This window comes from Marmota flaviventris, chromosome 1 (genome assembly GCF_047511675.1).
Source record: "Marmota flaviventris isolate mMarFla1 chromosome 1, mMarFla1.hap1, whole genome shotgun sequence".
Lineage (NCBI taxonomy): Eukaryota > Metazoa > Chordata > Mammalia > Rodentia > Sciuridae > Marmota > Marmota flaviventris.
The window spans coordinates 47,817,633-47,841,990 of record NC_092498.1 but is presented as its reverse complement, the minus strand read 5'-3'; the positions used below and the strand labels follow the sequence as shown (position 1 = coordinate 47,841,990).

Here is a 24,358-nt window from a genome sequence, read left to right as displayed (position 1 = left end):
TTTGTTCTGTGGAGTGATTCTACTATCTGGTAAGAACAAAATACATATGCATGTAGGAGCTACAAAATATGAATTGTGTAATTGTGATGATTCTTCATACAAATTAAATACTCATATTTGCATTTAAAATTGGTATTGAGTAACATGAAGATGAATTGCAAAATTCACTGTAATAATTTAAAGTTTTATTTATTTATTTATTTTGAAATATTTTAACAAATATAAAATACCACAAGTAGAGAGAAACCAGAAGAAAGGGCAAAACTTAATATTTTAGTAACTGTAATGATACTTTCTCCAGCTTTTGAACAGGGGCTTAAATTTTTATTTTATAGTGGGCCCTGCAAATTGTAGATCCTACCTAGCATGGATAGGGTAATGTAGCAGTTAATTCCAAGGGCTTTGAATACATGTCATGACTTGCCACAAATGTAGAAATATACATCATGATATATGCTATCAAGAAAGACCAAAAGGTTTGAAGAAAGATAATTAAGGAAGGTGTTGAGACCTAATTTATTTTGGGGAGTAAAATATTTAAATTGAGACAAAGAAGATAAGTAGGAGATAATTAGGAACAAAGTTGGGAAAGGAAAGAAGTATAAATACCTGTCCTACAAGTAGTCTATGAAGGTTTTAAGATTGTTTGATACATATGAAAAAAAGTGTAATATTAGCATTAGTAAATAGTGAATACACAATAAAACTTTCATCACGTTTGAATAACATCATTAGTCAGTCTGATTTTTATTCTTCATCATTCATCCATATGAAGCAATGTGTGTGGTATTTAGCCAAATCATCGCTACATAAGACAGTCCTCCTGCATTAATCCTCCCCCTTGGTATAGCCCTTCCTAGTATGCATATATCAGTTTGTAGTGAATTTACCCAGGAGGTCTGCAATTCATGGTTGTCTGGCCCAGTTATATTTCATTGCTTTGTGGTAGCATGATAACTCTTGAACACAATAGCATTTCATTTAAAGAAAGTTTTGGTGAAGGTATTTCCTTCCTATCTTTCATTTTCTTTTACTTGTCACTGATTATAACAACTGTTATGAAAATGAAAAATAAAACTGTCTTTCTTCTTTGAATTGTCACTTCTGTCTCTCCTTTTCTGCCAATCATAGTTTTGATGCCTCTTTATCTGAAACTACCTCTGGTATCATCTTGCTTGATGGAGCCCAGGTTATGGGGTCAGGTTGGCCAGTTTCCTGCTGAAGCAGAGGCATGGGGAGAGGCTAGCAAATGCAGAATGATCTGTAGGTTAACAGTAGTAACAGTTGAAGCTGCCCATTGCCGTCACTTTCCCTACTGTAATAGTGGCTCTCTTACAGCCTTGATTTCTTGGCCACTCAAAGCCCTTAAGCAGGCCTCTCAGGAATAGTGTCACTTCACTTCAGCCTGGCTTGTCCTCTCTCAGCAGAATCCTGGGTGCTTGACCTATCCCAGTCTCTCCTTTAGTCAACCAGAGGCAGATCCACACTGAACTTAGCTAAATTTATGCATCAGAGCTCTGAGAGGGAATTTAATAATGGGTTCACAGTTTTATATAATTGATTTTTCAAAGTAAGAAGTTACAACCATTTTCAGTTTTTATTGGTATCTCTTTCCACTTCAAATTTCGCTTCTTATTTCTCCTATGGACAGAGAGAATTGGAACTTTTTTTGGTGGAGTGCCAGAAATTGAACCCAGGAGTGCTTCACCACTGAGCCACATCCCCAGTCCCTTTTTCTATTTTTTTTTTTTTTTCATTTAGAGACAGGGTCTCACTGAGTTGCTTAGGGCCTCACTTAGTTGCTGAACTTGGCTTTGAACTCCTGATCTTCCTTCCTCAGTCTCCTGAGCTGCTTGGGATCACAGGCATGTGCTACTGTGCCTAGCCAATATTGGAGCATTTTGAGATCTAACAAACAGCTCAAGCTAGGCAAACAGGAAGCTCGAATTTAGTGGTTGTGCTCCGCCCCCCTCATTCTTAATAACTATTCACTTTCTGCAAAATAATATAATCATAACTGTTATTCATTGAATATGTCCTTTCTAAAATTCAGATGTTGAAACTTAATGGCTAATGTCATGGTAATTAAGAGGCGGAATCTTGTTATCATTTGGATCTGAAAAGTCCCTCAAAAGCTCATGTGTTGAAGGCTTGGTTCCCAATGCAAAAGTGTTCAGAGGTGAAGCCTTTCGGAGGTGATGGGGTCATGAGGGCTCTGACCTCATCAATGAATTAATCCATTGATGGATTCATAGTTCAGTGACCTATTGGGAGGTGGTGGAAACTTAAGAGGTGAGGCCTACATGGAGGAAGGAGGTCCTTGGGCATGTGCTCTTGGAAGCTGCACCTTGCACAGGCCTCTTCTATTATTCTCTCTCTCAGTAGCCATGTGGTGAGCAGATTTGCTTTACCACGTGCTCCTCACTATGATATTCAGCCTCACTACAGGCCCAGAAACAACCAAGACAAGGGACCATGGGCTGAAACCTCTAGAATGATGAGCCCCAATAAATCTTTCCTTCTTTATGCTAATTTTCTCAGTTATTTTTTCATAGTGATGGAAATCACAAAAAAGTAATTAGGCCATGAGGCCTCCTTACTTGTGAATAAGACTACAAGAAACATTTAGCTGGGCTGTCCTTCTGCTTTTGCCATTTCAGGATACAGAGCTCCTCCCACTCTGGAGAATGCAGCCCTCACCAGATATTCAGATGGACAGGCACCTTGATCTTGGACTTCCTGGCCTCCAGAACTGTGAGAAGTAAATTTCTGTTCTTTATAAATTACCCACTCTTGTGGTATGCTGTTATAGAAATAAAAAAAAAAACTAATACAATAACTACAATAACTTTATTTTTTGATCTAAAAGAGGGTTCTCAAAATATATAACCCTCAGCCTCTACAAATGTCATATTCATTCCTGACTCTGTATATCCTGTCATCAGAACATTACAGTTAAGGTGGCAACAAGCACCTTACATGACCCTTTGTACCAGTTTGAGATCCCTGGAACTCAGTATGTCCTTATGACACTTCTGTCCCACATCTGTAATTTAACTGAGTTTTTTTAAAATAAACTTTATTTTACTTATTTAGTTTTTGATATGGTGCTGAGGATCAAACCCAGTGCCTCACAATGCTAGGCAAATGCTCTACCACAGAGCCACAACACCAGCCCTTACCTGAGTTTTGAGTGACTCTCTAACAACAAGAAAAGTTCTGCCAAATCATCCTCTTCAGTAAATCACCCTTTTATTGAAGGACTCTGGAAATGATAAGTATGATTAATTGACTTCCAGCCCAATTATTGAATACCTACAATATCCTTAACCTTCATAATATCTCCAGCAGATAATTATTATTATTGGCGTTTTACAAGGGAGAAGATGGAGAAGGACCCTTGTTAAAGGTCAAATAACTGGAAAGTGAGGCTGGATTGGAAATCAGCTTTGTTTGATTTCAAACTGAGTTCTTCATTTACTGTGCTGCCTGCTGACGTTGAAAGCCAAGGGAATTAATTTATGCTGGTGGAATTTTATACGTGATATTGAGCACATGATTATCAAGTATTAAAACAGGGAGAAGCTACACAGATCATCCAGTTCAACTCCTCATTTTTACATTAAGATCATTGTAGTCTTAGAAAAATGTACCTCAAGCTTCCAGAGTAAGTGCTGGAGTAGAGCTGTGGGTCTCCTGGCTTGCTTTCATTAAATCTGACCTATACTGATAGTGTTTATAGCCTGATACTATTTTCGCTTTAATAAAAATGATATGCTTCTTGTACATTCATATCTAATAATACACATTTTTATTTCAAAAGGAATCTTAGTAGTAATATTAAAGTAATTCAAGTGTGAATTCCTTTAAAAATGTATTTAAATTTTATTCCACATGTTTATTTGCTGTAAATGATTTACTCTTTAAATCCTGTAGTATGTAAAAACTAGAAAATGTCAATAATAGTTGCTTTTATTGTCAAGCACTTGCTGAACTTTAAATAAATTTTCTGCCAATCCATATACAATTTAGTATGGAATTTATAGGGACAATGAAATTTAAAGTAATGTACACAAGGTTGTCTAAATGATAAGGGGTAAACAGGATTTTTTAAACCTAGATTATGTTTCCTGCAAATAGCAAATGTTTTACCAGTTTTTATGAAGTTTTAACATACATAAGCTTCAAAATGTGGGCATTAAGACACAGCTTATATTATGTTTCTTTTCTTACTCTGCATAAAATGGTTATGGTTTCCACTGAAAGCAGTGATCTGGTCAGTAGCTTTTAAGTATTCTTTGAACAGAAACATTGGTACATAAATACTCAGGGGATGTGGATTTTCTCATTGAACAGGAATAGTCTTTGAAGGAAAGATTATTATAAGAAAAACAACTCAGCTGGTCACAGCTTTAAGATTTAAAAATCGTTTCTGTATTTTAAATGGAAGTTCAGGGCTTTAAAAGATTTACTTAGGCCTGTAGGAAAAAAAAAATCCTGGAAATTGTACCATACTGAATAATGTAGCATCCAAAAATAAATTGGAATTTATTATGAAATCCTGATATTTCAGAAATCTCCCTTTCTAAAATTACTTCTTGGCTATGCTATGGTTGATTACACTGATATTGATTTTTGTTCTCTTGAATAAACAGATAGAGGTTATGAAAGGTAATATTCTTTACTGAGACTTTTTCACTTAAGATTCTATTAGAAGGAAAGTAGACAGAATTTGATGGCGTTTGGCCAATAGCCATGATTATGTGAGATCAAATGAATATAAATTCAGCATCGTAAAGCTCAGTAAGTGTTAGCTATTGCTATTTTTATTATTGGCTGTAGAAAGATGCCAGAGAAACCATCAGAAACGTGGATGACTTCCTAAAATGAATAGAGCATCTTGTCAAATGTTCCACAAGACATTCAGGCGTTAGAGGCTGGCAGTGAAATAAAGCAGCTCTGTGTAGTGACAAGATGGGATTTGGCTCTCACTTGGCACTATGCCAGCTGCATCAGGCCCTTGTTGATTGCCGTGGAAGCTTGATCTGACCTGCTGATGTGACATTGCTGACAACACAGTCTGGCCAGAGGCACCTGCAATGTATCAGCACTTTTCTTCCTGCAACTGCCACATATGTCTAATAAATATCCAATTTCTCACTCTGGGAGGTACTTTCTTTGCTTTTCTTCTTGAACTTAGGGCCCCCATTCAGATCCTAGGGCTGTGTGATAACTGTTCTTCTGAACATTTCAGCAGATGAGCAGGCTCAAATCACTTTTCCACCAGTATTTATCTAAAAGGGGAATCTAGTAGGCCAAATACCCTGTTAACATAGTAACACAATGCTTGATTATTTTAACTATAAAGGCTGAAAAAAATCAGTTCAATATCCTGATAATTATTCTTAACTAGGGTTCACAACCTTTGAAGGGCAGTTTGCCAAGGTCCTGAACATCACCATCTGGAGGGTGATGGCTAAATGCTGACTCCTGTCAGGAAACAGTAAAAATGGATGAGCACTGACCTTGGATAATTCTCCAAGGAGCTTGCTGATGAAGGTTAGGCTTAGCAATGATTTTTGTTAATTTAATAGGAAGTCGGTTGCAGAGTATCCAGCTCATGTGCCAGTGAGAACTGACTTGTGTGAAGTTCACCACATGGTTCTGATTGGTTCTCTTTGAAATCTGCCATACAAGAGTTTCTAAGTAATGCCCACATGGCCCGTCAATCTCTGGACCACTTAGGATATCTAGAGTATATGTTTATCATTTTAACTTCATGTGTTTTCCTCCTTTTTTTTTTAAGTGCTCAAAGTTTGTATTGCAAGAAGCCATCATGTGCTGCTTATGATTTATGTCATGGTTATATCATTCCATCCAAATGGAATATTGACTCCAAATGAAGAAAAAACTAAGAGAAGACAATTTATCACGTCATAGTCTTGTATTATGGCCACAATAAAAACCTGGCTTTGGAAATTGAGCAGGCTGTCACTCAGTTGGGGTAATGTGTCTCACATATGCTTCAGTAAGGTGGAGTGATGCTTAGGGGGAAGAGTCTGCATAAAATTTTTACAAGTGTTCTTTTTTTAAAAAAAGTATAATTAGCCTTACACGAATTAGCCATATGAAACGTCTTCTTTTCTACTGGACCATTATTTGCAATAAATACTCATGATCAAAATATTTCCATTGAAACCCCCACAAACCTTCCTACCACTCAGTGTCCTTCTACTTTGTTGTCCTATTTACATCCTTTCCTTTAGAGATAAGCTTAGTGAAAGATTAGTCTTAATCCTCCATGAGACTTTTCTGATGTAATTTGTCTTGACTAATCTGTGGCATTTCCCACTATTGTCAGTATCATCTCTCTTAAATCTCAGTTTTCATGCATGTTATTTTCCTGGTGCTCTCAGTGTTTCCCTTTGTTCTCATTCATCTGTACATTTTCTTCCATGCTTAAAATATTGTTTTCCTTGGGAGTTCTCTCTTGTGTCTCTTTCTCACTTTCACAAGTTTATCAAGGCTTCATATACCATGTATTTTCTGATGACTCATAATTATACATTCTATCTTTGGAACTTCAGGGTTGTACTTCTCTATTCACTAACAAAACCCGCCAATCTAAGCCTCAACTTATCCACTGGAATGCCAAGCTGCTGTTTCCTCTCTCTTAAGGAATGACATTAGCATTTTCCTTCTCTCTTTTTAAGTTGAAATACTCATCCATCTTTAGGGTTAAGAACAAGTCCCACCTTGTCCTTGGAGATTTTCCTATTCTGCACTTCTGCTCTTTGTTCCTGTAACACCAAGGTCTCCCCAATGTTTAATACTTTCATCATGTGTTGTCATTATTAATTTATTTATGAGACAACTCCACTGTTTAGTTCTGTTTGAGCAGGGCTTCGGATTGTTTATCTCCATGTCATTGAACCAAGTAATTCATACCAATGAAGAAATCAAGAAATGACTCTGGATAAATGAGTGAAAATTTCTTCAATATTTGCAAATAGGGCCACAGTTTGGATACATTGATTCATTGGATTCATTGATTTTTTTCCCACTTTCATTTGCTGAAATTTAATTATTTCCTCTCTTGACTAGATTTCTTTTTCATAACTTAAATTCCTAATACTTTTAAAGATTATTTTTTATATAACCGAAACAACTAAGTGTGGAAACAAAAATTTAGAAGGATCATAGTTTAAGTTTTTACTTTTCCATCTTTTGAATCCAAAGAACACAGTTGCTTTTTTGTGGTAATGGAAGGATACATATCAGAATCCAATACCAAATCCTTTTCATAGAGTAATTGGGATTGGACAGCTGGTCTACCTTTTGGGTCTAGCATTAGGATGTACTATAAAATCTACTCATCTTGAGCTGAGTAGTGGCCTGGCTTTTTGCTCACAGCAATCATGAAGAGCTGACATTGCTGAGAGAATAATGTGTGCTAAGCACTGCTTCCTACTGTTGTGTGTGTTGTATCATCTCCTTTAATCCTCATAGTAACTCTATAAGGGAGACATCATCATTATTACTATTTCTATTTCACAAATTAGGAAACTGAGTCCTAGAGCATTTTAGAAAATTATCCAGGATCTCATTATTAGCAAGCAGGAGAGCAGCAGAGCAGTAAGCTAAGCAGTCTGACTCCAGTCTGTGTGCTCCTCAGTAATCTGCTGCAGCTGTCCTACTAGAGACAAAGGGGCTCCAAATATATTAGTCAGAACAAATTTATATGCCCAAATATGCTTCCCTAAAACATGAGAGTTATGGGTAATCTAAATAATTATCCTGTGACATTTTTTCAAGAAATAGACTCAGTGATATTTAGAAATGTAGGACCACAATGGGGTGGACAATAAATAAAATCTCTTTATTGTTTTCTAAAATGTCTAGTAATTTTATTTGAGAACAGTTTATAAATGATGCTAAAAATATTTCCCCCATCTCAGGCCCTGCTGACTGTATTTTACTGAGCAGTGGCAGGCTACCTCCACTTCAGCTATCTGTCACAGCTCTGTTAATTGTTGTTCTTACCATTATCTCGTCATTAGCCCCTCAGCTTCTAATTTTCATTCTCTTGCCGTTGTTCCACTTGGGGCAAACTTACTGCTTTTTCATTCCTTTGCATTTTACATGCTCTCACGTTTTTATGAAACTTCTCTAAAGGGTAATTTGTATATCACCACTTGCATGAATTTCATATTAAAGTATACAGCAAAAAAATTTATACTCTGCAAAAGCTGTTAAATCCTGTTTAGCATATCAGACTAGGGACTCTTTATTATGAGGCATTTTGGTATTTTAAAAAATATCCTCAAGTTCTCCTTTTGCTTTTAAAACAAATAATTATAATAAAAATTTCCTCACATACCCAGATAAATCTAAAAGGGAATTCTTTTACTCAACTAGGCAGAAAAAAAATATATTAACTTTTAAGAGGTTAGCATTTGAGAAACCAACAGTGGAAAAATGTTTAGTTAAATAATGCAAAAATTATCGGCTGCAGTATAAAAAGTTATCTTCTGATTACTTTACCTCATAGTAATCTCATTCAAAAGGAGAAAACACATAAACCATATCTGTAATTAGAATGCAAACTCACTCATTTATCAGTGCTCAGGGAAGACTGATGCCCTCAACATTCTTCCTGGGTGAAAAATGGTAACACTTTCACTGATTCAGCTGTACAAAAACTGTGTAAAATAGAATGTTCTCAGGATTAAAGAAAAAAGATAATACCATTATTTATGAATAAATATAGCCTAGGCTTTTAAAATATGAAACTAATTACATGTACCTGATAATCTATAAACATTTGACCTACTGATGAAGCAATGCACCTTAGGGTTTAGGCCCAGCCCACATGGTTTTGTGACTTGGCCAATTTTAATATGGAAAAATGACTGAGAGGTCACAAAAGGCTTTCATCAAAGGAATACACGTTGGGTGGGGTCTTTGCAGGCCACTCCTAATTAGCAATGGGAATGCCTAAATTAAACTTGGCCTTGGCATGCTTAGCAAAATGCTAATTCAGCCTTTAGGTAAGCCAAAATTTTTTCTTTCTGTTGAGGAAAAAAAAAAGTAGTATTTAAATATAGTGAAATTATTTCTTTTCACATGTTCACTACCAACAAAGAATGTTTGACAGCAACCTATATGGAGAATAAAATCGTATTGGATCATTCGAGAAGAATAAAACTAGCCTTGAAAATAAATAACTTATGGTTTGAGTTAGGTAGCTGTATGCAATAGAAACGTTGCTTGGACTAATGACATTTCTGGCTGGTTGCCTTGTTTGATGCTCCAGAAGTGGTTTCCATTGAGACAATTAAATAAAAGGATTGATGTGAGATGGAATATGTGACAGTGGTGCCCCTTGTATGAGGATTAGTTGATTCTTTGATTCATTTTGGCATTTCATTTTACACCTCATTTTGAAATCAACTCCTGGACATGTGGTCAATCTACTTCCTTCTATAAACTACTCAGTGTACTTTCACTTAGATACTTTATATGCATTCTGATTAGTGTTGCAACATCTCAAACTTCCCTAAAAGTAAGTTGCTAAGTAAGACTCAAGGGCTTTAAATGCAGAAGTGAGGAAGTGGAAGGCCAGGTGGATAAGAAGAAGAAAATGAAATTCCCATGTATCCTGTCTTTACCACCATCATCAATGTCATTGTCAATAAACACATTAAATTCACATATGCATTTGCCATTTTAGGCATTTTCTTTAGCACAGTCTCACAAGATGGAGCATACACTTGAAAATTATTAAAACATGCTAATTTAGACTTGGCTTAATTCTTCTTCTTAAAGAGCAACAGATAGTATGGTAGACTAGCATACATGACAATTCACTGACACTCTCTTTCAAAATATGTCTGATGTAAAGTGAGAAATCTCAAAGCTTCATCAAAAGAGAAAATACAAAACATTAAATTCAGCATATGTTCTATTACCAAATATTCCTTTTTTTGTAATTAAGGAGAGACATAATTTTTCTGCATATGGTGGTTGTTTCTGAAAATGAAAGTAGACCAATAAGCCAGAAAATGTCTGGGATATGTGTATTTTGAACTGATCTATTTTTTTTTTCCTTTTTTATCATTGTAAAACAAAATTATGTTTCATGGTGTGTTCAGCATCATGAAGTACTTAATAGTAGGGTAAGAACTAAATCTCCAAGGAACTTGCAAACTTTGTTGGGAGACAAGGATCCAGTCATCAATCCAGTTTGCATTAAGTACTAAAACCAGGGTGGGGAGGGATGGAGGTCCAAAATTGCCATAGTAAGGCAGACCTTGAAGTTTAGGTAGGTTTTGAGGACGATGACACAGCAACTAAACAGTATTGCAGCCTGGATGAAAATCCTAAGCAATGGCTGAGAAACAGAATAAATCGTGATAGGTTGCTGTAACTGCACAGGCAGGTGGTTGTTGGGAACTAGTGGTAGTCTAGGTCGTACAAAAAAATCCATGTTACTTGTTATGGTTTGATTGTGGTGTCCCCCAAAAGCTCACATGTAAGACCATGCAAAAAGGTTCAGAGAAATGATTGAGTTATGAGAGCCTTAACCCAATTAGCTAACTAATCACCTGATGGGATTAATTGTGTGGTAATTGAAGGCAGGTGAGGTATGACTAGAGGAGGTAGGGTATTGGGGGCGCTGCTTTGGGGTATATATTTGTATCTGGCAAGTGGAGATCTCTCTCTCTCTCTCTCTTTCTCCCCTTCCTAATTAACATTTAGCTGCTTCCCTCTACCATACTCTTCTGCCATGATGGAGCCAGACTTCTATGGACTAAGACCTCTGAAACCATAAACTCTCTAATAAATGTTTCCTTCTCTACAATTGTTCTGGTTGAATCCTTTTAGTCACAGCAGTGAAAAAGCTGACTAAAATAGAAATAACTTCACAGAAGTTAATTAACCAACATGAGACAAGTGCAAACATCTCAGCATTGTAGGCATCATCATGGGTAGTAATGCCAATATGATATGGAATTTCGCACTGGTCCTTTTTACTCTATTTAGATTTAATCTTTTTCATATTAGAAGGCTCTGCAACATTGTTCTGGAAACAGTATTGATAGTTCCACTGGAAGAGAGGGAGGCTTAGTCTGGACTTGTCATTATATATGGCCTGGTTCAGATTGAAAGAGATAGTTGTTCTCTAAGTTGTGTCTGTATATAGCACTTCTCAATGGAAGAAAAATTTTCTAAGTAATAATTACTTATATATTTATTGTGCCTGGCTTGGTTAACCCAAGTGTCAGACTTTACAGTCTATATGGACATGATAATTCTTTGCAAGGTCCATTTAAATCTAGACATCAAATATGATGGACTGTGTTCTAGAAAATCAATCTGAGATGGGCCTACCTCTCCAAAGTGTATAGATAAGAAACAGGGTCAAAAGTTTTTTGTTTTGGGAAAAGTAGATTATTATTGCACTGAGCTGGAGGCACAGATGGTCTTGGGAAAGACCACCCACATGGGCAACATGAATTATAACTGAGTGTTGATGGAGTCCGATTTCTACAATGTAGACCAAAAAGGTCATTTTGGGGGTGTCTTTTTAAAATATTTTTTTTAGTTGTAGATGGACACAATATCTTTTTATTTGTTTATTTTTCTGTGGTGCTGGGGATTGAACCCAGGGCCTCACACGTGAAAGGCAAGTGCTCTACCTCTGAGCTTCAACCCCAGCCCTGGGGTGTCTTTTTGAATGTTTACATTTTCCTTCTGGCTTTTCTCTATCACATAGCTACTTCTACTGCCTCTGTGAAGTATCCTATTGCAGCAGTATAGTAGAAAGCACAGAGACAGACACTTTGTGGAGTTAGACAAGACTGAGTTCCATTGCTGCTTGCCAGCAGTGCTACTGTAAATGCTATGGGTCTGTTTCTCTTTGACAAAACAGGAATAATAAGAAGTATTTTTGGTGATGATTAAATGAAATAGCACATATAAAATAGCTAATACAGTGTTACACTTGCAATAATGATGCATTTAAAGCTGGTTTATTTCCTTCCTCCTTCTGCCCCTCTTTCTCTCTGACCACCCTTTCTTTGCATTTTTCCTCTGATTCATTATTCATCCATTATTTATCTAGGAATATTTAAAATAACTTCCAATTTGCTAGGTGCTATGTTTGGGACTAAGGATGAACTGGTACCTTGAAGGGAGACAATGATCCCTACCCTCATTAGATGGTAACATCTAATAAGAGAAACAAACTTTATTCAAAGCTGGACATCAATGCATATTAAAAAACCTTACAACCATAAAGTATAAAGCAACATAAAGGTGTTGCAGGGTGAATAATAGGAGGATTAATATCTTTTCCTTCTCTCTTTTCTATTATTATAAACAGAAGAATAAACTATGTTTAGTGTTGAACTCAGAAAATGTAAATATTTATGTATTGGTGGATTGAGCTTGAGATGTATGAATGTTGGTACTTCCACACTTTAGGATTCCTGGATTCAGGAGTTGATTAAGAGATGTCACAAACTCACATATTTCTACATTATGTTTCTATTTTATGCCTCTTTGGTCCATTTTGTGTGTTGGTGGAGGGGAGAGAAGTTGTTTTAGTAGATGTCGAGGGTTTACTCTTTCTTTGATTAAATGAATAGGAATTCCTTTGTTCCTTTGGGGGTGGAAATGTACTTTGCTGTTTAAAATAGTGGGCTGCCCAGAAACTGTAAGTTCAATCACATTACAACCACTCAACAGAAAGAAAGCTTCTTCCTCTTAGGAGTTTCATCATAATGAATAGAGCCCAGGACGCATCATGGTATGGGATACCCTGGAAGGGCTACAGCTTCTCCCAGGCTCTGTGGTTTGGAGAGAATAGAAAACTCCAAGTCCCATCTACATAAGGACTCTTTCCAGGCAGTGCCAGAAATCAGCAGTGCCAAACAGCAAGATACTCTAATATTGGATAATAATTCTTTTCCTGTTAATCCTAGAAGGGATGGATTCTTTGCAGGGAACCTTGGGGTCTGGATGAGATGACTCATTATTAAAGGACTGTGCCTGGGAATCTTTTTTTCTTACTCACCCTGTTTGCCAAGGCTGAGGAACTTGGGAGCTGTCATTGTGTTTATGTCACATAAACATAATCTAGTATAATGTTTCTCTTACTATGGTAAGTGATTATGTTATAGGCAAAACTAGAGGAAAAAAAAATAAAAGACAGCTACCAAAAATTTGTAATGGAGAATTTAGAGATAACTGATCTAGGGGGCCTTTGATGAGATTATTCAGCTGTGACAATCTTTGATGCACCAGGAGGTGGCCTTCATGCCATTCACCATACTCAAGTTGTATCTCCTCCTCCTGTCCAGACCAGAGAAAAAAGCTCCTCTTGAGTCTGCTGTCTTCTTCATTTCCCCTCTTTCCTCTCACAGTGATGCTCCTTGAAAGAATTGCCATCTCCAGGTCACCTTCTTTCATTCTCTCTCTTTTTTCATTCCAATGAGATTTCTTCCCCTGCACTTCACCAAAGCTGCTCCTTTGCATGTCCTCTAAGTCACTAAATCAGAAGGTCAATTCACAATCATCATCTCACTTGATTCTTTCACTACAGTTGACCAGTTGACTGCGAGCTCCTCCTTAAACCATTTTCCTCACTTGACTTTGGAACCGTGAGCTCTCCTTGTTCTCCTCCCATTTTACTGGCCTCTGCTTCTCAGTTTCCTAATTGTCTAAACTCCTTTGTCCTGGAGGAGAAGGACTCTCTGAGTGCCTTGGTGTCACTCACTCAAGTGATGCTTGGAAATAATTAAATATTGAATGTTCAGAACTTTCTGGGAGTTATTTGTGCATTTCCTTTCTCTATAAAAAGTATTACATAAAAAGGCAAAAGAAATGTGTTTATGTGTATTTTTATATAAAACAATAACAAAGAAAATTGAAAATCCATTCTAAAGAAGGTGTTTTTCTTATATTTGCATCATATATGAACTCTTCAAGCATAGAATATATAATTATTTATTGAATGCTTTGAATGAAAAATAAAACAGTTCCATATTTTAATAAATAATTAAAGAAACAATTCTAATAAATTCTAATACCAGAATCACAGAGCAAGATTTGTGTTGTGATTTACAAGATGCCAAGTAGAAGATCAGAAAGCCCAGTATCATCGTTGATTTAACAAAAGTACATTTCCTCTGCAGACAATAGACACTTCTCCTTAAAAAAGGAGAAAAGAATAGGGTTCCAAAAGAAACTTGGCTTGCACATATTCCATGGTACAAGGAAGCACATTATTGAAAGTTCAGGTACATTATCTGTGTTGGTTTAGAGAAAGGGATAGTGATGATTTATAACTAAGTTTCCATATGAATCATAATTACTGAACCAGAATATTGACCCAAAAATAAAATGAAAGACAACCTGTATCATAAATTTTATGACTTGGGGTTCATTATATGTATTTCAAGTAAATACTAGGTCTGAATTATATAAATACTGACTTCAGACTCACCATTTATAAACAAAATAGAGCTATCTATGAAATCAGATTATTGAGCTGGAAAGAGTTCAGTACAAAGAGGAAAATAAACAACTATTTTAATATGCACATCTAAGGCATAAACATTTTTTTAAAAGGAAAATTAAATTTTTATTGTAGTATAATTCATGGAGATTCAAAATTGGTGACAAGCAAAAAGGAAACAATACCGACGTTTCCTGGTATTCTGTACTGTGTCTGCTGAATATCTAAATTTTGTGTCCCGTGTTGCATTTTTCTTGTTCAGGAAGTGAAAACGCAGTGTTATATTGCAACTGGGTGTCTGAGTTAGGCCCACTACTGTGCATTTTTCAGTTCATAGTACCAACTCTCATAAAATTAAGTCTGCAATACAGTGATACTCTGGGTATGCTGTGTCTGTGATAAGATTCTTTAAAGCACAGGAAGAGTCATCATAAAGCAGAGAAGGCATTTTGGAGAGAGGATTCAGTACTTGAGGTCTGGTTTTGAATCCCTCCCTGAATTGCTCCATTTCAACAACAACAACATTTTTTTTTTTCCATTTTCATTGTCTGGTTATTGGCATATATGAGGTAAGACTCCCCTTTCTTGTGCTTAGCCTTATAGAAGATCTTCTTTGAAACATCAAACATCAAGAAAGACAGACCAAAGTACATTTTCAAAGAGATGTAGGGTTCTCTGTTTTCTGTATTTATAAACAGGTTTGAGTTTTCTTTAGAAATTTTTTTTTTCTTTGAGGGTTATGTTGTAAATCAGAATGCAGTCTGCAAGCAAAGGCTGCAGAAGACATGCATGGCAAGACTTTTCTCCCCAAACAGGTAAGACTACAGCAGTCTGCTCAAATAGGTCAGAGGCTTCCTCATTGGCTCTTCAGAAGCTCAAAGCCTAGGAGGACTCACTGTTAGAGGCAAGGTCTCCAAGGCCTGGGGAAATCTTCTGTACACAGCAGAATTTGGCAAATTTCAGTAAATTTGGCCTGACTCATATTTTCACACAGTTTGAAAGTTAAAAATGGGTCTTAAATTTTAAAATGGCTGACACAGGAAAATGTCATGAAATTCAAATTTCAGTGTCTATAAATAAAGTTTTATTGGGACTCAGATACATTCATTTGTTTGTCTATTTTCTGATTGCATTCATGCTATCACAGAAGAGCTGAGTGGTGTTGACAGAGACCGTATGGCTTGTCAAGCTGAAAATATTTACTATCTGCTGCTTCACAGAAAAAGTTTGTGGACTCTGCTACAGAGCACAATTTGCATAACTCTAACCTAAAAGTGACACTTGAGGCATTTGCATTTTTTTTACATTAGCTATAAGCTAGTGGATAAATATATCTGTATGTAGTGAAGCTTTAGTTTTGCAGCCCTGGTTCTTAAGAAAGCCATATCCACCCATGTGCTTGACTGACTCTGACTCAGGAATGTGCTCAATGTGTTGAGTACAGATTCAGCCCCATCCTTCAAACCCCACACCGAGAGCTTTCCACACTTGTCTCACTTGCAGTATTGACTTATCCACCCTTACTTTGCTATCCTTTAGGATTATTCAACAGTTGAACTTCAATAACAAGAGGGACACTTGAAAGAAGGGTCTGCTTTTTTAAAAGTCTGTGCATTTTGCTGTGTATAAATGATATCTAAAACATAGTTCAATTTAAAGAAGCACGAACAAAATAAACTATGTCCAAACCAGGGAAGATGTGAGAGAGAAAACACAGATGAGGTCCTATACTTAGGAAGTGAGATTCCCTCCAGTCGAATCTAGAAGGGAAATATGACCAGAATCTGGCTCTGGCTGCAGAAATGTGCCCAGAAGGGTCTGTTTGAAAAGTTATACTTCAATTTATTTTTGCTAAGTCCAAGGATTATGTGTTCATGTGACCCTATTCTTATCTCAATGCCTTGATTAAAATATTGTTTATTATGGCTTACCACTTGAGTTTTTGATTGTGGGAAGAATACTTAGCAAGAGATCTACTCTCAACAAATTTTTGTGTACAATGCAGTATTTTTTTTTTTTTTAACAATAGGCACTATGTCCTAAAACAGAGCTCTAGAATTTACTCATCGAGCACAATTGAAACTACACCCATTGAACAATTCCCCAATCCCCCTGCAACCCTGGCAGATACTGTTCTACAATGGGCTTCTATGAATTTGAATATTTTAAGTACTTCATCCAAGAGGAAGCATGCAGTCTTGTCCTTTGGTATCTGGCTTGATTCACTGAGCATAACACCCTCTAGATCCATCCATGTTGCTGTGTATGGTAGGATCTCTTTTTAAATAAAAGACCCAGAATAGCAAAAACAATGCTAAGCAGGAAGTGTGAATCAGGCGGTATAGCGATATCAGACTTCAAACTATACTACAGAGCAATAGTAACAAAAACAGCATGGTACTGGTACCAAAACAGGCGGGTGGACCAATGGTACAGAATAGAGGACACAGAAACCAATCCACAAAACTACAACTATCTTATATTTGATAAAGGGGCTAAAAACATGCAATGGAGGAAGGATAGCATCTTCAACAAATGGTGCTGGGAAAACTGGAAATCCATATGCAACAAAATGAAACTGAATCCCTTTCTCTCGCCATGCACAAAAGTTAATTCAAAATGGATTAAGGAGCTTGATATCAAATCAGAGACACGCCGTCTGATAGAAGAAAAAGTTGGCTACGATCTACATTCGGTGGGGTCGGGCTCCGAATTCCTCAATAGGACACCCATAGCACAAAAGTTAATAACTAGAATCAACAAATGGGACTTACTCAAACTAAAAAGTTTTTTCTCAGCAAAAGAAACAATAAGAGAGGTAAATAGGGAGCCTACACCCTGGGAACAAATCTTTACTCCTCACACTTCAGATAGAGCCCTAATATCCAGAGTATACAAAGAACTCAAAAAATTAGACAATAAGAGAACAAACAACCCAATCAACAAATGGGCCAAGGACCTGAACAGACATTTCTCAGAGGAGGACATACAGTCAATCAACAAGTACATGAAAAAATGCTCACCATCTCTAGCTGTCAGAGAAATGCAAATCAAAACCACCCTAAGATACCATCTCACTCCAGTAAGATTGGCAGCCATTATGAAGTCAAACAACAACAAGTGCTGGCGAGGATGTGGGTAAAAGGGTACACTTGTACATTGCTGGTGGGACTGCAAATTGGTGCAGCCAATTTGGAAAGCAGTATGGAGATTTCTTGGAAAGCTGGGAATGGAGCCACCATTTGACCCAGCTATTCCCCTTCTTGGTCTATTCCCTAAAGACCTAAAAAGAGCATGCTACAGGGACACTGCTACATCGATGTTCATAGCAGCACAATTCACAATAGCAAGACTGTGGAACCAACCTAGATGCCCTTCAATAGACGAATGGATAAAAAAAATGTGGCATTTATACACAATGGAGTATTACTCTGCATTAAAAAATGACAAAATCATAGAATTTGCAGGGAAATGGATGGCATTAGAGCAGATTATGCTAAGTGAAGCTAGCCAATCCCTAAAAAACAAATGCCAAATGTCTTCTTTGATATAAGGAGAGTAACTAAGATCAGAGTAGGGACGAAGAGCAGGAGAAGAAGATTAACATTTAACAGGGATGAGAGGTGGGAGGGAAAGGGAGAGAGAAGGGAAATTGCATGGAAATGTTCCAGAAATGCAAATGTTTTTGAGGTAAAGGTCTTTAGCTAGGCTAATCTCTCAGGGACTAATGCCTGCCTTTGCCAGAGGGAAGGTTTAATAACTGTGTTCTGTTTGGTGTGCTTGTGTCTGTGGGACAGCAAATCTTTTCAGTCTCTTGAATATCCTGATATCCAGGAACTTTTGTTTCTCTTCCCTATAAGGAACTCAGAGGAAAGGCAGAAACAGAACCCAAAAAACAACTCCTGCCCCTGTCGTGTGTGGGGGGAGAGTGGCCATCAGAATGGTGATTCTTTCTATTTATTGGTATTAGGAGAGGCTTTTTTTTTTTTTTTAATAGCCTGGTCAGAATGTTCCTCAGAAACTGCTTTTTCAAAGTGCTGTCTCCTTTATGTAGTACAAAACACATTTTACCAGGAGTCCAATTAAGCTGTGTAGTAAATTAAACTACTTTCATGGTAACAGATATGGAGTTAGTGCTGCCATACTGATTGAAACCAGATTCCAAGGTGACCAACTGATCACAGAGCAGTTGTTGGCCACGTTGAATGTGAATATTTCCATCTTTGGCTATGAGTCCAGCATTTATCCCAGAATACCAAATTCTGCCTCCTGACACCATGACATCCAGTATCATCATGAACCTCCTAGAGCTACAAGGCTCTGCTTGTATCAGGTGGATATTCCTAGATAGATCCTTCAGCAAGAAGCAAGTATTTGTGAGGACCTGCACAAACTCAGGCTCTCTTGTATATATTAGAACCTGACAGGTCTAACCTGACTCCTCAGCTCCTACATATCTTAGTGCTTAGGCAACAGTCCCATTAATAACAACCAAATCTATAAGGATGTTGGGAAGGAGCCCCGTCTCTTAGCCTTGGTTTAGGTATACAGAGCATCTCCAGTTTTATTCAGACTCATGTTTATGGCTACTTCTGGCCTCATTGTAAATTGCTTCTGAGCCTTAAATTCTATCTTAAATTTTACCAGAGACTATTCAAAAAGACACTTAAGTTCCACCCGTGTATGTAACATTCTGTGTGCCACAAAGTTGTCCTGTATCACAAAATCCTCTGACTTTCAAAATGAAACTTTCTGGGAATTGAATACTGAAAAATGTTAGCCAATTTGCTGCAGTTTTTATAAACTAAGAAGGAAATACACAAACCCCATGATAATATTCCAGGAGTGCATCTTGCAACTATTTTCTTTTGATTAATCTTTGCTTCCTTGAAAACTACTTCTATTTAGATGTAGTTGCTTAAGCTGTGAAGCCCAAGGCACTGAAATGCAGTGTGCTAACTTGAACTTCATGAAACGTATTCTACCAAAGATGAACTTGCTCTATTTGAAAGTCCCAGAAATAAGGCTACTCCAGGCTAGTGAGTACACAAAGAATTCTGACCCCTGGCAGAATTCAGCCCTGTTGTAATAGGAGCTTTCCATGTAATCAGCAATGTCCCTTTTGCTTTCAAGGTGATGCTGAATTACCCCATTTCCTCATTACAACTGTTTTACTAAATAAAGACTCTGTTTGGAGATGGCTCCTGTTATCCCAGTGGCTCAAGAAGGAAGCCAGAGAAACATAAAAAAAGAAAAGAGAAAGAACAAAGCTGTTTCCTACAAGCCATAATGGAACCATCTGTATTTATTCTGCCCCTCCTGCCATTACTTTACCAGCATTTTAAGCTTTGTAACCTCCTGTCCACTGAATCTCAAGAAAGGTTTTTTTTTTTTTTGTTGTTTTTGTTTTGTAAAGAAGAAAAAGAAAAAAAAAGGCAATTTAATTTTTTGATCATTCAGAAAGTGTATAGGTGATTCTCAGTTTCTATTTCCACCAAGGCTTCTGTATTATAGTTTGCTTTTGATAAAATTTGCTAATCTGATCTGGGTGCTAGTTTCTCATTTTTCATGCTTCTTGGTTTTGTGTGTGTGTGTGTGTGTGTGTGTGTGTGTGTTTGTTTGTTTCTGGGGATTGAACCCAAGGGCACTTTACCACTGAGAGATATTCCCAGTCTTTTTAATTTTTATTTGGAGACAAGGGTCTCACTAAGTTATCGAGTTTAGTTTCAAATTAATCCTCTTGCCTCAGTCTCCCGGTAGCTGGGATTATAGGCATGTGCCACCATACCTGGCAAATTTTTCATGCTTCTTAATCTTTTTTTTTCTCTCTAGGCATAGAATGTCCTGATCATGTTATACTTATTCAAGTTGTACATATCTTATATGCCATTTATCACATTATTTAAGTACTTTAAATAAGTGCTCTTTTTGCTAAGTGTCCTACAGAACAGAATTTTTCTTACATTTTTTGGGGAGTCTATTTCCTGAAATGCTACCAGCATCTTTCCAATTAGTTTTCTTATTGGAATTACTTTTCACAGAGGATAAAGCTCTTCTGAGCTCCTCTCATATCTTATAACTCTGTACACTGCAGGGTCTCTGGGACACTCCTCTTCATGATGACATTTTCATGCTGGCTTGATTAAGAAATGCCCACTAGTTAAGGTGATAGTAGACTGGAGTACCTGCTTCATCTCCATTTGCAATGTTTTCATTAGAGAAAGCAAATAAAAAACCATAGGACTTCTTTATTTATTCATTAAACATGCCCTGAGTGACAGGTACTATGCTTGTTCTTAATATACAACTGTGCTCAGACAGCTTGGAGGAGGGCATCCTCTCCTCCACTAACCTTATAACTTTCAGGATTGGTTAAAAGACAGACTTGAGGGTTTAAGGTGAAATTTTTACTCAAATTCAGTTTTTGTGCCAGACATTAGTTTGTTTTTCCAGAGTCATAACCACTCCTTTCTTTAAATTTTGCTCAAATATGCAATAATACATATTGTTTTGAAAAGTGCGATCCTACCAGAGTTTCATGAGATAAATCAATATGCTAAGTAAGTCATTTGTGTCAATCCCACTTGTCTTTGCCAATAATTGGTTTAGGGAAGAACAAATGAAGTGCTTTTGGCCAACAGGGTCATTAGGGAATTTGCTAGAAGTCTATGATCTGATAAACATTTGCAAGTTATTTCTGTGAAAAGTTGATGTTTACAGCCACCGATGGCATTCTAAAATCCTAAGTAGGGATATCATCAACACACCAAATGATCACAGGGCTGAAATGTGGAACTTATGTTATTATGTTGCTGAACCAATCACAGAACAGTTAAGCACAAGAAAAGCAAATAACCCAATCAATAAATGGGCCAAGGACCTGGACACTTCTCAGAAGATGATATACAGTCAATCAACAAATATATGAAAAAAATGTTCATCATCGCTAGCAATTAGAGAAATAAAAATTAAAACTACTCTAAGATTTCATCTCATTCATACACTGCTGGTGGGACTGCAAATTGGTGCAGCCAATATGGAAAGCAATATGGAGATTTCTTAAAAAATTGGGAGTGAAACCACCATTTGACCCAGATATCCCCCTCCTCAGTCTATACCCAAAGGATTTAAAAACAGCATACTACAGGAAAACAGCCACATCAATGTTTATAGCAACACAATTCACAGTAGCTAAACTGTGGAATCAACCTGGATGCCCTTCAATAGATGAATGAATAAAAAGAATGTGGCATAAATACACAATGGAATATTACTTAGCAATAAAAGAGAATAAAATCATGGCATTTGCAGGTAAATGCATGGAGTTAGAGAAGATAATGCTAAGTGAAGTTAGCCAATGCCCCCCAAAACAAAAGCCAAATGTTTTCTCTGATATAAAGAGGCTGATTCATAGTGGGGTAGGGAGAGGGAGCATGGGAGAAATAGACAAACTCTAGATAGGGCAGAGGGGTTAGAAATAATGGTGGAATGTGATGGACATCATTATCCCAAGTACATGTATGAAGACACGAATTGGTATAAATATACAACCAGAGATATGAAAAATTGTGCTCTACATGTGTAAAAAGAAGAATTGTAATGCATTCTGCAGTCATATATAGATAAAAACTTAATTATAAAAAATAAAAATAAAGTGATTCCAAGGCTCCAAAAAAAAAATAACAACAACAACAAAAAAACACAACCCTACAGAATTGCCTACCTCCAAAGTTCTTGTGAAGACAGACAGTAAAGGACTATTCTTAGAGTTCTTTTAACTGGACATTGTATTCCGTATAGCTAAAGAATCTTAACTGATACAGAAATAATCATATTCCCCATTCAAATAATCTTGAATTATTCTTTGATTTCTCAAGTCTTCTCTCAGTGTTTACTGGATAATGTTGGTGTGGAGAAAGCTTGTTTGTCATTCAGCAGTCTTTAAAGTGGCTGATCAGTAGGACTAATGGTGGTGAGCTTGGAAAATTTGGGGGTGGTTTCATGAAATCTTTGTGCCTTTTGTATATATCTGTATCCATATCCATATCTGTATCTTTATCTCTGTGCATGCTTGTGTTTGTGTGTGTATGTATGTGTGTGTCTTATAGATAGAACAGCACAATCAAGGAATTTCAAGATTTTTACATTCTTTTTCAACTCTTAGCCTTGGCTTTCAATTTACTATGGATTCTATCAATTAGGAAATGTGGTCATTATTGAAAACATATCTGAAAGATGGATGATTTTTAATTTTTAAATGTCCTGATACTATAATTTATTGGATGCAGCAACAGATGTATTATTATCCTCATAATTTCTGATATTATCTTTTGTTCCCTCTACACATCTCTGAGGGAAATAATTGAAGTAATGAAAACAACTTCCACTTAGAAAAAAAACATAAAAAATCATGAAGTTATATTTATATTCCTTAGCTTAAAAAGTGGAAAACAAGAGGTTGCTATTGTATTGATGAAATGAATAGTTTCATGTTTTGATAACTTATAGCACAGCATGAGATTATGAGACAATAAACTACAATTAAGCTAATTTATATTCACCACAATCCATAGGATTTTATTGCTTACTTTTAAACATTATCTTTCTATTGCTCTACTACCTATTTAAAGTTTAATGGTGCCTTTTTGGGAGTTTCATTTAATTATCTCTAAGTTAGTATTAGCTGCTTAGTTAGCTTAATTATGTTATTATAATATGAAAAAAAAAAACCTTTCATATGGACATTCAGCTAAGGTTACTTTCTCATATAGTATTAAAAATAATCCTTGATTTCTGATATGAAACCAGCATTCACATATTCCACCTGTTTCTTCTTGGCAACTCAGTTGATGAACAGGCATCTTGACATTCAACAATGAAAATGTGAATATTTATGATCCAAGGATGCAAAAAATTATGAAGACCCAAACTTATTTATGTGTATGAAAATTTAGTAGTTTAGTAACTTTCTCCTCACATCTTAATGCTTACTCCTTCCTTTTATGGAGGTTGATCTAGAACTTATTTATTTGCATTTTAAATATTTAAATTTCTATTTATAACAGAAATGTCACCAGATGTCAGTACAGGTAAAGAACTGTAGTTACAATGTTTTTCCTTAGAGTGTGATCATCATGCTCCTTCCCCCTTGTCCCCCATTCCTCTTTCAAACCCTTCCCTACTGACAATAATAGAACCTGGAAGCAGTACAGCTGGAAGGGATTTTATAACCCATCTCTGCCGTCACTGTACCTCCTACATCTTATCCAGTGCTAGGAAAACTGAGATGCAGAAATCCAAGGCTCCTCAATTACCCAGGAGCAGAATAGATCCTGGATGTCAGTGCAGCACTCAGAAACAAGTCTTCCTGGACAGTCTCAGCTCTTCAGGGGCCATGCATCCCTTCCCAGTGCCAGTTTGAAATAAGGCTGCTTTGGAGGACCGCGTGTTTATAGGGCTCAAGATGCACTCTACATGAATAAATTGTTCAAAAGGTGAAAACAATCTCAGTCCTCAGATGAGAACTATAGAATTTCACCTTAAAGCACTAACTGACATGGAATTACTGATAGTCCAACAACTATACCACCATGTAGTACTACATCACTCAGGAGACCCAAGGCTATAGGGGACCTGCTCCTTCTGATCTAGTATTTGGGTATTAATCAAATATATCTGGATGCTTTCTATCCAACTTATCTAAAAATGAGCTTATGATCTAGTGTTTTGGGTTTTCATTTAAATATATCTGGATGCCTTAAATAGAGTTAATCTAAAATAAACAAACCATTATTCCCTAAAACCTTATTAACTCCTTTCTTTATTCAACAAACA

General features: G+C 36.6%; 1 protein-coding gene across 1 annotated transcript in view; it reads right to left on the bottom strand.

Annotated features, from left to right (window-relative positions):
* The window catches only part of Kcnd2 (potassium voltage-gated channel subfamily D member 2), a 462,573-nt gene that overhangs the window by 44,007 nt on the left and 394,208 nt on the right, over positions 1–24,358 (bottom strand). The window lies entirely within an intron of this gene.